The sequence below is a fragment of the Amblyomma maculatum genome, chromosome 5 (genome assembly GCF_055883805.1).
Source record: "Amblyomma maculatum isolate TAMU_Amacu chromosome 5, ASM5588380v1, whole genome shotgun sequence".
NCBI lineage: Eukaryota > Metazoa > Arthropoda > Arachnida > Ixodida > Ixodidae > Amblyomma > Amblyomma maculatum.
In genome coordinates, this window is record NC_139348.1 from 104,713,288 (window position 1) to 104,727,334 (window position 14,047).

The window sequence follows — 14,047 nt, forward strand, 5'->3', positions numbered from 1 at the left end:
CTCACGTACAGTCAAAACCACTTCCGAACTGCAGCCATCACTGACAAAGTGAACAAAATTCATTGGCTTGCGCTGTTTTATAATGTGGTTGCTTTGGTCACACTTCGAATCTGTTTTACCCCAGGCAGGGCAAAGTGTCCTTTTGAATCTGTGCTCTGTCCCGCAATACCTACAGCTTCTGTTGGCGTTTGGCGCATGCTTCGTGTTCTCTTTGGTGACGACATTATTAGCGTCGCTGTCACTGTGCACGGTGCCCTCTCGTTGGAACTCCATCTGATGTGCCGAGGTTTCATGTATGTAGCATAACTTCACAATCATATCAGCAGTAGGCTATTCTAGCCATAGTAGTTTCATGCATAATTCCTCGCTGGCCACGCCGAAAACTACGTTGTTTATCATCTTGGCACATTGGTCCGTAAAGCTGCTTTCTTTCGCTTTTCGCGTGAGGTCGCTCGGAAAAGTGTCAACGGTTCGCCTCCTAGCGGTTTTCTACAAGGAACAATATAGCGCGCGTACAACTCGTCGCGCTTCGGCACGGAATATTCATCAAACGTCTGAAGCACTATGGCGAGGTCTTTGTCTGGCGCTGGTTGTGCTTCGGTTGGGCTGTTGAAGTGTAACGTGTTATCTCTATAACGGCTGTCCCGACAATCGTTAGCAGTAGTGCAAATTTCTGTTCTGAAGACTTGGCGTCTTTGATGGTTGCGATGAGATAGAGTCCATAGCGCTGCTTGAAAAGCTGCCAATTCGCTCGCGAGTCGCCTCTCAGACATTTGCGTTCTGGCGCGTCAATAGGAGCTGCCGACGCCAGGTTGCGATTACCTTGTTACGTTGGCGTGCCCGCCTTAGCTTGCGTTCGTGCCGTCTTCCCACTGGTTACAATCTTACATTGCTTTCGGCCTCCGACGATTCTGATACCATGTTTCAATACCCATCGTGCCTTTGTCAGGCCGTACGAGAGGGACATGGAGGTGCAGACCGGCTTGAACGCAAAGCTATGTTTATTGAAGCTACGTCTGATGTCGATAATACTTTCACCAGACTCGAGAGTTTCAAAAGTAACATTTATTGCAACAAGCTTTGTCGTGTAACAGCGCGTCAGAAATTGACATCAGACTGAACAAATGTCGTTCGGTGGAATTGCTTGCTTTCTGCGTCGAACAGCTTCAATTCACCGCCGCCGTTATTCTTGCTCGTGAGTCATCACTGGAAACTTACAGAAATGTGTTACTGGCGAGGTTTTATGTGCTCGAAAAGCCAACTACGCCGCAATTTTTCCGGAGCATTATTGACTGTTGACAACGAAGTTACATCTGTTAAACTTGTTGGAATCATTTTGTTAGCGGTCCGTGTGCTGTACAATGTCAGTGCACGTTAAAGAACTCCAGGTGGTCGAAATTGCCTGAGTCCTCCACTACGGCGTCTCTTATAGCCTTAGTCGCCCCACAAACCGCAAACCTAAACCGGTAAAAACACGTGAACACAAAGAACACGATACGCAAGAGACACCTGCTAGAGAATTACCAATTTGAAGTAATTACCAACTAGTCCCGCTTATAGTCCCGCTTAAAGTTTTAACGAAATCTGTTAAACCAAGACGCAAAAACAACCGCGCGCGCATAGCCGCTGACATGCACAGCGCCCGACCGAGCCCGCCTACGCTATGCGTCTTTGGCGACCGGTGGCGTAGTCGGTATTTTGCGCATCGAGTATACGAATATGCAATTAGTCTTGAACTGTTTACCTCTAGAAAGGCGGTCGCCGTTATAGAGGATGCCTTCATATATTATCGGTATATTCAAAAATGCTTAGGAGTATCTGTTCCTAAAGCAATAGCAATTTAGTCGAGTGTGTAAATATTATTAGGTCTCTGCATGCGACAGGGTAGGCAGACAAGTTCTCTTCGCGTTTTTCCAGAGCTGGTGCATTTCTTCAAACGCGGTACCTCCATGTATTTCAGCTCCGGCGGTGCCTTCGGGTGAACGCCAAGGTGAGTTATTAATATCGTCATTAGCCTGGCAATATCCACCGCAAGGCAAAAGTCTCTACCATAAACCTCGAATCAACCTTGTACTGACTGCTGCATTGCTGTGGTCCCACAAACGTCCTAATCGCATCCGCCTGTCTATATTTCTACCGCCCTGTTCTACCTTCTTCTCTTCAAGCAACACATTCTGTAATCCTTAGTCACCATCGGTTGTCCGTCATTACACTCTGTCATCCTTATCGACTATCGATTATTCTTCGTTGGCATTACATGTCCTGTCCATGCCCATTTCTTCTTGATTTCGGATAGAATGTCATTAACTCAATTTGCCCCTGACGCACCCGCCTCCTGTCTGCCAGTGTTACCCCTGCCATTGTTGGATCCATAGCTCACTTCACATTCATTCCTCAATTTAAGTGTAACACTTCTACTTAACCTCCGCATTTCTCACCTATTGTTCACTACAGACAAAATGGTGCTTCTAAATGCTCTTCAGACACACTGCTAAGCTGCTAGTAATGGTGAGTATCAGCTTCGTGCTGCGGGTCTAAGGCTGATCCATCTCCTATTCACTCCGCCCTTCTAGCTTTTTTTAACATGGTTGAACGTCCCAAAGCAACTCAGGCTATGAGAAACAGCGTAGTGGAGGACTTAGGAAATTTCGACCACCTGGGGTTCTTAACGTGCACTGACATCGTACAAGACATGGACGCCATTTCATTTCCCCTCTATCTAAAAGCAGCCACCGGCAGTTGGGTTCGAACCCGGGTACTCCGGCACAGTAGTCGGGGGTCTTACCACTGCACCACCTCGGCGGGGAACCGCCCTTCTAGCACACTGCTATTCTTTTCAAAGGCTGTAGAATATTACTTCAGGCTTTTGCATGAAATTCTGGGCTTTATGAAGCGAAAAGCTTCACTACGAGGGTCGGAGCCGAGCTTCGCGTGTGCCATATACTGTATGCCGTGACCAAGTGACGTCACAGCCAAGGCCTGCTACGCGGACTCCTCGCCAAGCTTTTCCGGCATTGCCTAGCAACGCTTAAGAGGTCTGCAACTCTTCCTCACAAAAAAAAGTCACCATCCAGGAATCGGACCTCCATCCCTTCTATCCCCAGCCGAGCGCTCTACCACTGTGCCACGCCTCCGGTCGCGAAATGCTCTTCATAATTTCGCTTGTCTGTCTGCCGTGAGGACGATAGCGGGATTCTGCGAGTGACAGATACTGCAATTGGCGCGCAATTTGAAAGTACCAAAGACTAAAATAGCTGTCTCTCAATTAGGGTGACGTCAAGAGGGTGACACAACCCATCTGCGGTCAGCGGTGAGGACCGAGCGGAAACAAGTACGCAACAACGCTGCTGGGCGGCGTTCTTGCCTTCCACGAGTGACAGATGCAGCGCCTTTCCTTTCCTGTAAACGAACTATAGGACGCCGGTGAACTTAGACGCGCTCGACATGGAAGCCAAGGAGAGTTTAGCTGCTGGCAAACGGCCCAGAAAACTGGAAGAATTAACTTCTCATCCCGAAGTATAGTCACTGCTTTTCGCTACGTATATCCAGGCATAGCAGAGCTAAGCCATCTTTAATTTTTTTGAAGCTTTCCTGTCTAGATCGCTGAACATTCTTTCCATTTCGCCCCCTGAGACAATAAGCAATGACCGCTTAACTTCCTTCTCAGCATGCCCTGATAGAGAAAATAGTTTTACTAATCGATTTCTGGTTGCAGGTAACACGATGGGGCAAAGAAAATCAGTAGATTGCGAGACTGTTCTGCACGTTGTTTCCTGTGTACGACGTTCATATGCAACCGCTTGGATTTATCGTATTTTCGTCGGCTGGCATGGACGACGGTGATGAATCACGATAGGGTTCTGAAAGGACGACGCCCACATAGGCGTCGCTGTGAAATTAGTTCAACTTCGATGCACACCTATATAATGTATTATCTAGTATTAAAAATCAAATTTTATTAACAAATTTGATACGTACTACAAACCGGCGGTTTCGATATGTCTCACCATCTTATGAAGCCAAATGTTCCAGCCAGTTTCATCCAAGCCTGCATCGATATGCGGCGCCAATTTGTGTACTGCTCTTATAATTCAGTTGTGCACGTGCAAAAAACTAGATATAGAGCGGGGGGCCGGTTAGTTCGAGAAGAAATGCCTGTGCGGGAGGACCGCTGTGTCGCTTGTGCCGTCTGCCAATTGCACGTGGTATTGGTGCTTATGCCATTACAGGTGGTGTGAATGGTGCTGTATTATGTGCAGGTGAGCAGAGTGGCCGAATGCAATGCCTGTGCACTCCACGGTGTCCATCCTGCAGCTGAGGGGCCGCCGTCTCTTGCACATGTGAGCATAGCCTTCGGTTTCAGTTACACAAGGGATCACATACACGTGGCCAAAAGTACAGTCAATGCACCCATGCACGGATATCTTGTGAGGCTAACTGCTAACTGCTCGTAGGGGCTCTGCAGGAGTGAAAGAAACAAATGTCGTGATATACAGTGACGAAATATACGAGATAGCAGTAATCTGCATGATGTAAATGAAGCGATGTGCAGTCGAATGGAAAACAAACGTAGCAGGGGTCGGCATCGAGTCACGAGAGAACATTTATGGGTTAGAGGGGCCGGAAGCTGGGTAATTAGGACAAAGCCTAATCGGCGGTGAGCGGTAGAATTTTGTTTCTCTGTCCAACTAGTACTATAGTGTTGCAAATGAAGCGTATACTTCCTATGAACGCCAGTAAGGTGCATACCACAAGCAGCTCAACAAATTTGGTCCAACCCTTGGCTTAGTTAGCATCGAATAAAATGGCAGGAAAGTAGTACCTTTCGGCTTTAGGCCCAAGCGCTTAGTTAGCATCGAATACAATTGCAGGAAAATAGTACCTTTCGGCTTTAGGCCCAAGCGCTCTGGTGTGTGCCAAGAATTAGGGGGGCTATGGCCCGATGTGAACCATTTTTAGCCATTTAAATAGCCTTCATGCCTATAATCCTCGTCTACCGTTCTCAAACTGATATTTCATATATTCCTCTTAATTGGCTGTTCTGTGTTAGCAGCCTAACAGCATTCGTCTGCTATACTAATATTTGTCATAGGAATGTTTTTTTTTCAATGGGTTCTAAATAACGTGTTACACCCAATTCCTTGGCACCGCAGTATTAATAAGACGAGCTTACCCAATGACAACCATAAGTTTACATTCAATATTTATACATCGGTTGCATGTTTTCTTGCCAATATACTTTTTAAGGTATTTTTAAGCGGGGAGATATCTGCACAACCCTGAGGTTTGAGTGAGATCCGGTGCCAAAGTTGTGACCGGTGCCAGGCTCACTGGAATACCCTGTGGTGATTAGAGCAAAGCGGCATGTGATTAAATGTCACTGGTGACAGCGGGGTTTCCGAAAGGCGGGGACCATATTGCTGCAGAGCAAGGCAAGGGAGCATCTGGCAGACAGGTACAGAGGCAGTCTGAGAAAGCAAGGCTACAAGACGTCCCTTCGGGCTCTCTCACAGCCGATTGCTGCGGGTATCCAGCTAATGATGACAGCCTGTATTTCAGAAATGTCTTTCTTGTGATAGATATGGCATCCGCACAAAAAGAAAGCCAAAATAAGTATACTTTTTGCGGCGCTGTCGACGCGCATTCATGGAGTGACAGGATTCGGTCAGAGAAATCTTAGTAGCTGTCTATACATCTATTATGTTACGGGACGAGTAAATAGCTTATTATTCGTTGTAGAAACATTTTTAAGGTTATATTACAGAGGCTTTCTTTGCGTTTTGGGATTATAAGCCATCACTGCATATAGGAACAATGGTCGGTGTTATGGGAAGCTCGTAGTTCGGTAAGCACCAATGAAAGCTCTTTTATTGCATAATATGACCTCTACTGCTACACACGAGTCATGCGCATGTGACTTGAACATAGCGCGGGTTACGTTCCTGCTTTATTGCCGTAATGTAAAAATTGAAGTGTCTTCCAGCTCGGAAGCGAGCTATATTGAAACTCTGGCAGCCACAGACGATAAGTGGGAACAATTTGTGTGGCACTTTGGACCACTAAAGTGCGATAAGGCGAAAGCCTTTGCTTGAAACTTCTCCGATTCCTGGTTTTACTGTGTCTCCCTCTGTAGGCTGTATGGTGCGTCGTTCGAGGAAGCGCCAAATGAAAGGCGTCGCACGGACGCCTGGGTCGGTATGACGCGATAGCATAAGCTACCAGCCAACATATAAAGCCCCGCTTTAACGAAGCCGTATGAGCATGTCTAAGTGGCCTAGGGATAACGTAAATGCAAGGGTCTGGGCAGGCTGATTCTGATATCATCCTCCCATGTGAAAGGAGAGGCCCGAATTGGCAGCGCCTGCCAAACGGCAGTGTCCTGTGAATGGTCGAGACCTCGATGACGTCATCCCCACCTCAGCCAATTATAGCGCCGAAAAAGCGTGACACTTTGGCTGACGACAACGATGAGCCATTAAAGGCTTTCGCCTTGCAAGGCAGGACGCGTTGACGGGCTTGTTTCAGGCGCTTGGCAAAATTCGTGTGCAGAGACAGATGTCCAGACAGCAAGGTACCGCTATCAGAAGCATATAATTTTGTGCGAAAATCAACTTGTGTATACTGCGGCTCGTCAGCTACACAGCAGCTATCCGTAGAAGAGCGAAAACGAAATACTGTGAGTTGCGATCATGAAACACGTGAACTGGTTGTCGGAGAAATATTTATTGCGCAGTTTCAGGAAAAGTTATATCGAGGCAGCGTGGCTGCCAACAGGGCATTGGACGACACCGTTACGTTTTAGTGAAGAGAACGAGCGCCAACGAAATGTAATAAGCGCTGGCTGATAAAAGAAGCGGAAATGAAGCAAATGGAATCGAAACATGATCAGCAGTACACAAATACACAAATACACACAAAAGTAGCTATTTAAAGCGCCACCTGCTGCCGCTCCCCACAGCTTCCGAGTGGTTAAAAGCTCTTTCACCATATATTGTGTGACTGACACAAATACACACAAAAGTAGCTAATTATACAAATACACACAAAAATAGCAATATAAAGCGCCACCTGCTGCCACTCACCACAGCTTCCAAATGGTTAAAGCTCTTTCGCCATATATTGCGTGACTGACACAATACTGTCGACAGGCAATGAAGAGACTAATGTTGCATGAATATGTGCGCTTTATTGAAGTCGCTTGCGCCCTCAAATAGCGAAGCAGCTCTGCGGTGGTGACAGCAGCCAAAGGGCTCGCTGGGCAGCCAACTACGAATGGCCGCTGCATTCGACCGCTTGCAATTTGAGTGTAGTGAAGGAACATCTAGAGAACATAGCCAAAGGAAACTAGAAAACATAGGCAAAGAAAAATAGAGAACATAGCCAAAGAAAACTAGAACCCAACACAACACACACATTAAATGCCGTCACCATTTCGTCTAACAACTTTTTATATCGCATTGGCGGCAGTATGCTGCAAACAGTTACGGCTAACGTAATATAGAATGCAATACCCCTTTTGTATCCGGAATGATAAAACGGACAATTGGCTATCGTGCACTGAAGTGGGAATGCTGTGGATATTGAAACCGGAGAATTGGAGACGTGATCAGTAAGGATTGACAGCCATCCAGCATTAGGTCATGCGCAGCGCATTCCTAGGTGGTTCACTATTGTTCTCCAATTCGAAAGTTATATCCATAGAGCAATATTCTTAATTTACTCCTGAATCTCTTCGATCGGATTGCTGTGAACAAGTGTACAAGATGGTGCATATTTGAAAGAGGTACCTTCATAGCACTTTCCATAATTTGTCGCAAATTTCTGGGAATGCTCTTTGTCACACAGCAGTAAGGAAAAGAGACAGTTGTAGTCTTCGAAATTGGTTCATCGAGAGAGTGTAAGCCATGGCGAGGACACCCTCTCCCGTCCCATCTCCTTCACCGCTCGAATGGAGAGAAAGCCAGGAAGATGATTTTGATAAGAGGGAATAGCTACCAGAGCGGCAGAGAGAACTAGATGGGCTTGCTCTGTCCCCTCCGAAACTGAATACCAAGACACAGCAGCAAAAGAAGCTTTTCAACGACTGCATTTCAAATTCTAATGAAGTATTTCAGCTTGAAATTGCACCAGCTATGGATGAAAGTACTTTTATTATTTATATTACTGAGCTATACTTTATTCATAATTTTGAAAATCTCGTTGAAGTTCCTTCCCAGTTACTACAGGCGATACCTAATGTTACATCTGTTACTAAATGGTTGTATTTACTTCGGACTATTAGATTTAGGCGGTGTCTAAAGGGTTGTTGGAGGGATCCTGTACATTTCTTTCAGCTATGTCGGACGTACGTAACGAGTGGTGTTTTTGTTTCTTGCAGGGAATGTCGGTACTTCGTTTCCTGGGGTATGACGGCATCCAAATATCAGTGAATTATATGAGGCTTTCACATACGTTCCATGCTCGGATACGACGTCACGTTCGCTCCACTATTCTTCGTAACGGGGCAGATGCAAGTTGACACACTTGGACAAATGTGCGTCGCGCGTTGGCTATATCTTAAACCACTGCTTTGCCCATGTATACGCAGTGCACAAAATGTGGCCATTGGTGTCCGATGCATGCATACTTCGGATGTGCAAACGATAAATAGTTTGTGCTGCTACGTGTACGTGGGCTAAAAGCACAACGTCTTGCGGTTGGGTACAGCTTGGCCCAAGTCGCTGCGCAGCAGATCCCAGCGACCTGATTGGTTCAGGCTATTGTCATGCGACGTGAGATTTCCTAATTTGTAAAAAATTCAACACCGCAAATCCCTTCGGCTCGTTTATGTTACCATGGCTATAAGCGGGTGCCGTTCGATGTACTCCCGCTACCCTTGAACCTACGTGGCTTTAAGCTCTATTACGCAAAATTTAACGAGGCGACAACACTTCAGGCTAACCGCTTTTCTATTCCTGCCATAAATTCCAAACGAACAGCGCCGTTTATACGAAAGCACATCATCCATGGTTTCGGCTATTTGACACGCTTGTGCTGCGCCGCAAGGCGTCTTCGACAGGCTCTCTGGTCTGGTGATCATCCCCGCTGCACCAGCATATACTTAAAAAGAAGCGACATGCCCTCTGCCATGACTGTAGGTGGATTCTAAAAAGGTATTAAATGAGAAATATGTTGGTTTCTTCGTCTGAATATAACAACTAAGAACGGCTGTTCTGCATGGCCAGGTATGTGTTGCGCCAGCGGTTGATCTTCGGAGGTAGGCGCAGTGGAGACAGCGATATATTTCATTGAAGGACAGCAAGTAAGCTGGAATGGGAGAACTCTGTCTTTTTAGCACCTCCTCGAGATGTCAATTGCTGAACTTCACGTACGCATATAGCAATCGAAATGTCGGCATTCGCTAGACGTCACTTTAGCGGGTGGCCTAACGGCGACGTCCATGGTACCGTTAGCAGGAATCAATTGGGTACGTAGGACGTATCTTAAGACGTATCTTAAAACGCCAATCAAAGCCTCTGTTCAATCAGCTTAGCAAAGCAGGCAAGCATAGCATAGAGTGGCGGAAAGTTGGTTGGCCGGACAAAATAAGGTGGTTTGAGGTGATCAAATGTATGCAGTTTACACAGGAGTGGGTAATTCATGTGATATGGTTCAGGTCGATGCCCAGCAGTGGATGTATTCAAACTGGCAATGGTGGTGGATGACGATGAATTCGTAGCATTGCAGGAGAAGCTAACCTTCAATGAGGACGTCGTATATGTCCCATAAAACCTATGACTGTTATTTCCTTCTGATGTGAAAAATTATTAAAAAGTATAGCTAAATTTTCTCCTGCAAGGGTTTTACCATTTACAGTTATCTGGTTGGGCTTATCATTTGCACAAAGGTGGCGATTTATTGACGTATTTCATTTTTCCAAATGATTTCTAGAGCTTGATTCGTGTCCTGGATCAAAAGGTTTTCAAGTGCTCTTTTTTAGTTTCCAGTAAAAGACTGTTCGTACTGTTTATCGTTTAAATCCTTTTTGTTTCTGTACTTCTAAAACTTTTGATAGAGAACAATTTTCAGCTTTATACCTTGGATACATTCTGCAGCAATCCAAGGTTTGCGTGCTCTGCATGGCCATTTGTGTGTTCTGAAGGGAAGCAATCATTATAGACATTTATAATTTTGTGTGAACGCGTTATAAGACTCCTCCGCATCAGTGCTCGAAAGAACACTCTCCCAGGATATGTTAGAAAGTAAATTATTAAAGCCCCCAGGGTGTTTTATATGTATATTAACAGTCCGCCTCGTGTCTTTTAATTGGAACTTATACTAAATATATAGGCAAATTATCACTAATATGCGATTGAAGAGCTCCTTAACTGATAGGTACATTCTGCTACATTCTGGAACTGATACGGGATAGGTACATTGTTGTGGTCAGTACATGTGTGCGCTTTTTCGTAAACATTTTTTTGACAATTTAAAGCCCATCCCATTTTTCATTACATACATGACGTGGCAAGAGCGTTGGTGATGTTATTGTGCTCGCTTTTGTCTTTCAAATTGCAGGATGGTTGCTGCAGTCTAGCGTCAGGCCCACAGTTTGGCCTCCGGAAACCACCGGGTTCCGCTTGGAATGCTCTTGTCGCGAGGGTGTCGGTGCGCTGAAGAGGAAGCTATTCCAGGTAAGAACGAGGACCACCGCCATAGCTAAGCTAGGGATAGGGCGGAGCACATTGGCAGTTTGCGGACAAGGAATACCCTCATTTTACACCGTTCTTGACTGTTGAGCAGTGGAGTTTGTTAGAGGCATAAATTGGAACAACTCCTTCCTTTCCACCAGGCAGATATATTTGTTGTTGTTGTTTCTACTAAATGAATAAAAAGCAGCAGGTGAGGGGATACAACATTAATAAAAGTGATTTCTACGGAAGGTCATATTGACCCGAGCCGTGTGGGCTTACCCAGGGAGCTTCCGTTGAAGCCTGTGATTTCTATAAAAGGCAGTGAAATTTTTCTCTGGACACTTACTCCGGGGTTAAACCTGAATTATACTGATAATGGAACTTCATAACTGCGAACTCCTCGAAGCACTACGCTTTTTACGGCTGTGATTTCATTGGCCTTACAAAAACTGAGTATTATGAATTGTTGTTTTTGCTGATGCTCAGCACCCGAACGTTTGCCATGTCTGTAGTTTTCGGGTCGAAAGCTCCAGCCACATACCGAAAGATACTCTGCTAAGAACACCTCAGACCACAGGGCTGATGTAAGGGAAATGTGGCGTGCAAGAACCGGCATGCATTTCTGCAGTGTAGCGAAATCCCCGTGTGATGAGAAGACTCGTGATTGTCGCGGCGCGTTAAAAGTTTTTCCACTTTGCCATTTATAATAGGGTAATTTGTTTTACCTACACCAGCTACACCAGTGTAGAAAATCTTCTATACCTACAATGAATTTTTGCAGCACTGGTGTAGCTGGTGTAGGTTAAACAAATGGCCCTAATGAACGTTGCGTATAGTGACCCTTTGAGTACAACACTTTGGTCTTAGCTTCAGTGGTTATCGGGAAAGTAGGTAGTGCACATGCCTTGCTGGCGCTTCCAGGAAGCTTGCTTAGAACTGTTTTGTGCCTTCTGGGCAATGATGCATCGAATGCGTGACTCAGCCTTTTATGTTAATTGGTCGCTTTTAAAAGCTGCTGGTGTATCACTCGGCGGTTAATGAGCCCTGCTGCTGATCCCACTGAGAAGGGTTCGATCACGACCGGGGCGGCCATATTGGTTGGAGGGAAGAAAGAAGCCCGTGTACTGCACAAATTCATCATGACTATTTCTCTGTTCAAGTTTCTCAAGAAGCAAAGTAAGCATTTGCCGTCGAGAAAATTAAAGCTTATTCCACCCCAGCATACGCATTAGTCGAGGCTTTGCTTAAATAGGACGTCTTATCACAGTTTGATATTGAGCTACAATTTTGCATATTCTTTAGGATTCGTGAAAGAAAAAAAGTATCGATGGTCGCATTGTGGCTTTGCTTCGTTTACAATAAGATGAGATGAGATGAGGCACACTAGCAACTGATAAACGTAGAGCGTTCATATTCTATTTGCAGTTATTCGTTGGGGATTTCTTTGCAATTGCTCGCAAATTAAATTTCATCCAAGCTGATGGAGCCGCTTTGATGGTACATTTGACTGCGCCCATTCTTCCCGCATTTAAAATTGACAACTCTGAGATCCTCCACAATACTCCGCGTTCGCTCATTAATTTTACAGTACATTGCAGGTTCTGGCGCGAAGGGTTACCTAACTACTGCGCTCTAATAACCCTATATAAAAGGCATAAAAACGCCTGGCATATAAAACGCCTGGAAAAGCACACGAACTAATTATCGAGGGAGGCCACAGGTACCTCATCTTCCTTCCTGCCTAATCGACTGCATTAGCAATATCAGCTCTGAAAACGCAATGCAACGCGGACCAAGTACACGCCGCTCAAGAATTTATTCTAATGACCAGATAAAATAAGGTCATGAAAGTGGAAATCTTCATTTATTTTTCTGACGGAGCGTAATATATCATTGTTGATTTGTCGTTCCTCTCTCTTATAAGCGGACAGCATCGTTTCCCTTTCCTGTCGATATCCAGTGTATCTGATTTATTGAACGCTGGGTATTGCAATGGTCCGGAGAGCAGTACCGAATATTTCTGGAATTTATGCCCGATTTTCGGCCTGGCTGATTTTCGTAGCAGAGAAGTGGACGATACCACTGCGGAGCACATCAGTGCGCACTGATTGGTTTATAATTATAACACGACAAGCATGATGGAGGAAGACAAAGCGAATGGGCCAAAATGTGCTGATGTGCAACGCTGCAGTAATGGAACACTGCATCAACTCGTTTAATAAGTTGCTCTATCGCACTAGAGACACTGCAGTGCAAAACGGTTTCGTAATGATATTTGAATAGCATTTTCATAACGAGAACGAATGATTGGAAATTTAGTTTCCTTGACCTAATGATCACATTGCTCGAGATTGTACAGCTTCTAAGGTCAGCATTGCCTCGGACCCTTCCAATGCAGGCCTGAATGTTTCCCTTACACTAGTGAATCTTAAGTGCACTGTTCGACGTACTCGAATATGCTCTAGAGTCTCGTGGATCTCGCGGAGCTGTAGTCTATCGTCCTGAGGAGGAACATTCTTGCCTACGAACACTCATATTAGGACATCTGGATCGTCCAAGTCTAGATTGCATTGCTGTACTACAGCGCAATTTCTACAGTGTGTACGAGTGCGGCGCAAAAGGAGGACTGTTTGAAAAAAATTACGGGTGAACACTTTCTTAGTGAATTTCGATTTCATTATTTTGGAAGCATTGTGTACCTTCAACGCCAGTTAAAACAAGATATTTAGGTATTTGATCGACACGTTTTGGCCACGTGTGGCTTTATTTCATGTGCAGCGCAGCTCGAAGGGGTTCTCCGGAAAATGGGTCGTTTTCTGAATAAATGTTCGCCCCTTGTATTCTCATTCCGCACCATAGCCCACAGCTTAATTCTTCCTCCCCATCCGGAACAAGGGACATGGTCAGAGTTGTTTTCCTTGGTAAAGGGTTCACTTTTGCTCCATGCACAAATGTAATTTGTAAAGTGGTGCTTAGGCTGGTGTATGAGGAAATTATCATTACTTTTCCCCAGGATTTTTCCCGCATTTGTGGCAACGCTTTTTCCATGCCGGAGCAGGCAACAGGGTGCAAACGGCGAGCTGAAGCTTTTGAAATGCGTTCGTCGCGAAGGTGTAAGCAGGGATGGAGGCGTACTTTCCCGCCACTTCTCCACACAGGGTACGTAGCGAAAGGGAGGAAATTCATTTCCGTAAGTATACACCCACAAGAGTTCCACACCGTAATAGAATGCTGCCTTTGCTACCTTTGATAATTCTTAGGATGAGAAAACACTCAGTGACTGCTTTGTCTGCGAGAATCTTGAAATTCAGCGTGAAATAACAATGAACGCGAGGCATTCGGAAAGTTATATTATTCATGTAATGTCCCTATAA

The 14,047-nt window shown here is 45.3% G+C and overlaps 1 long non-coding RNA gene across 1 annotated transcript; it reads left to right on the plus strand.

Annotated features, from left to right (window-relative positions):
- Window positions 1-4,261: 4,261 nt before the first annotated feature.
- Window positions 4,262-13,825, plus strand: LOC146189103 (uncharacterized). The gene is made up of 3 exons (XR_014707272.1): window positions 4,262-4,340; window positions 10,558-10,673; window positions 13,687-13,825. It is a non-coding gene; the product is annotated as an uncharacterized LOC146189103 (long non-coding RNA).
- The last annotated feature ends 222 nt before the right edge of the window (window positions 13,826-14,047 follow it).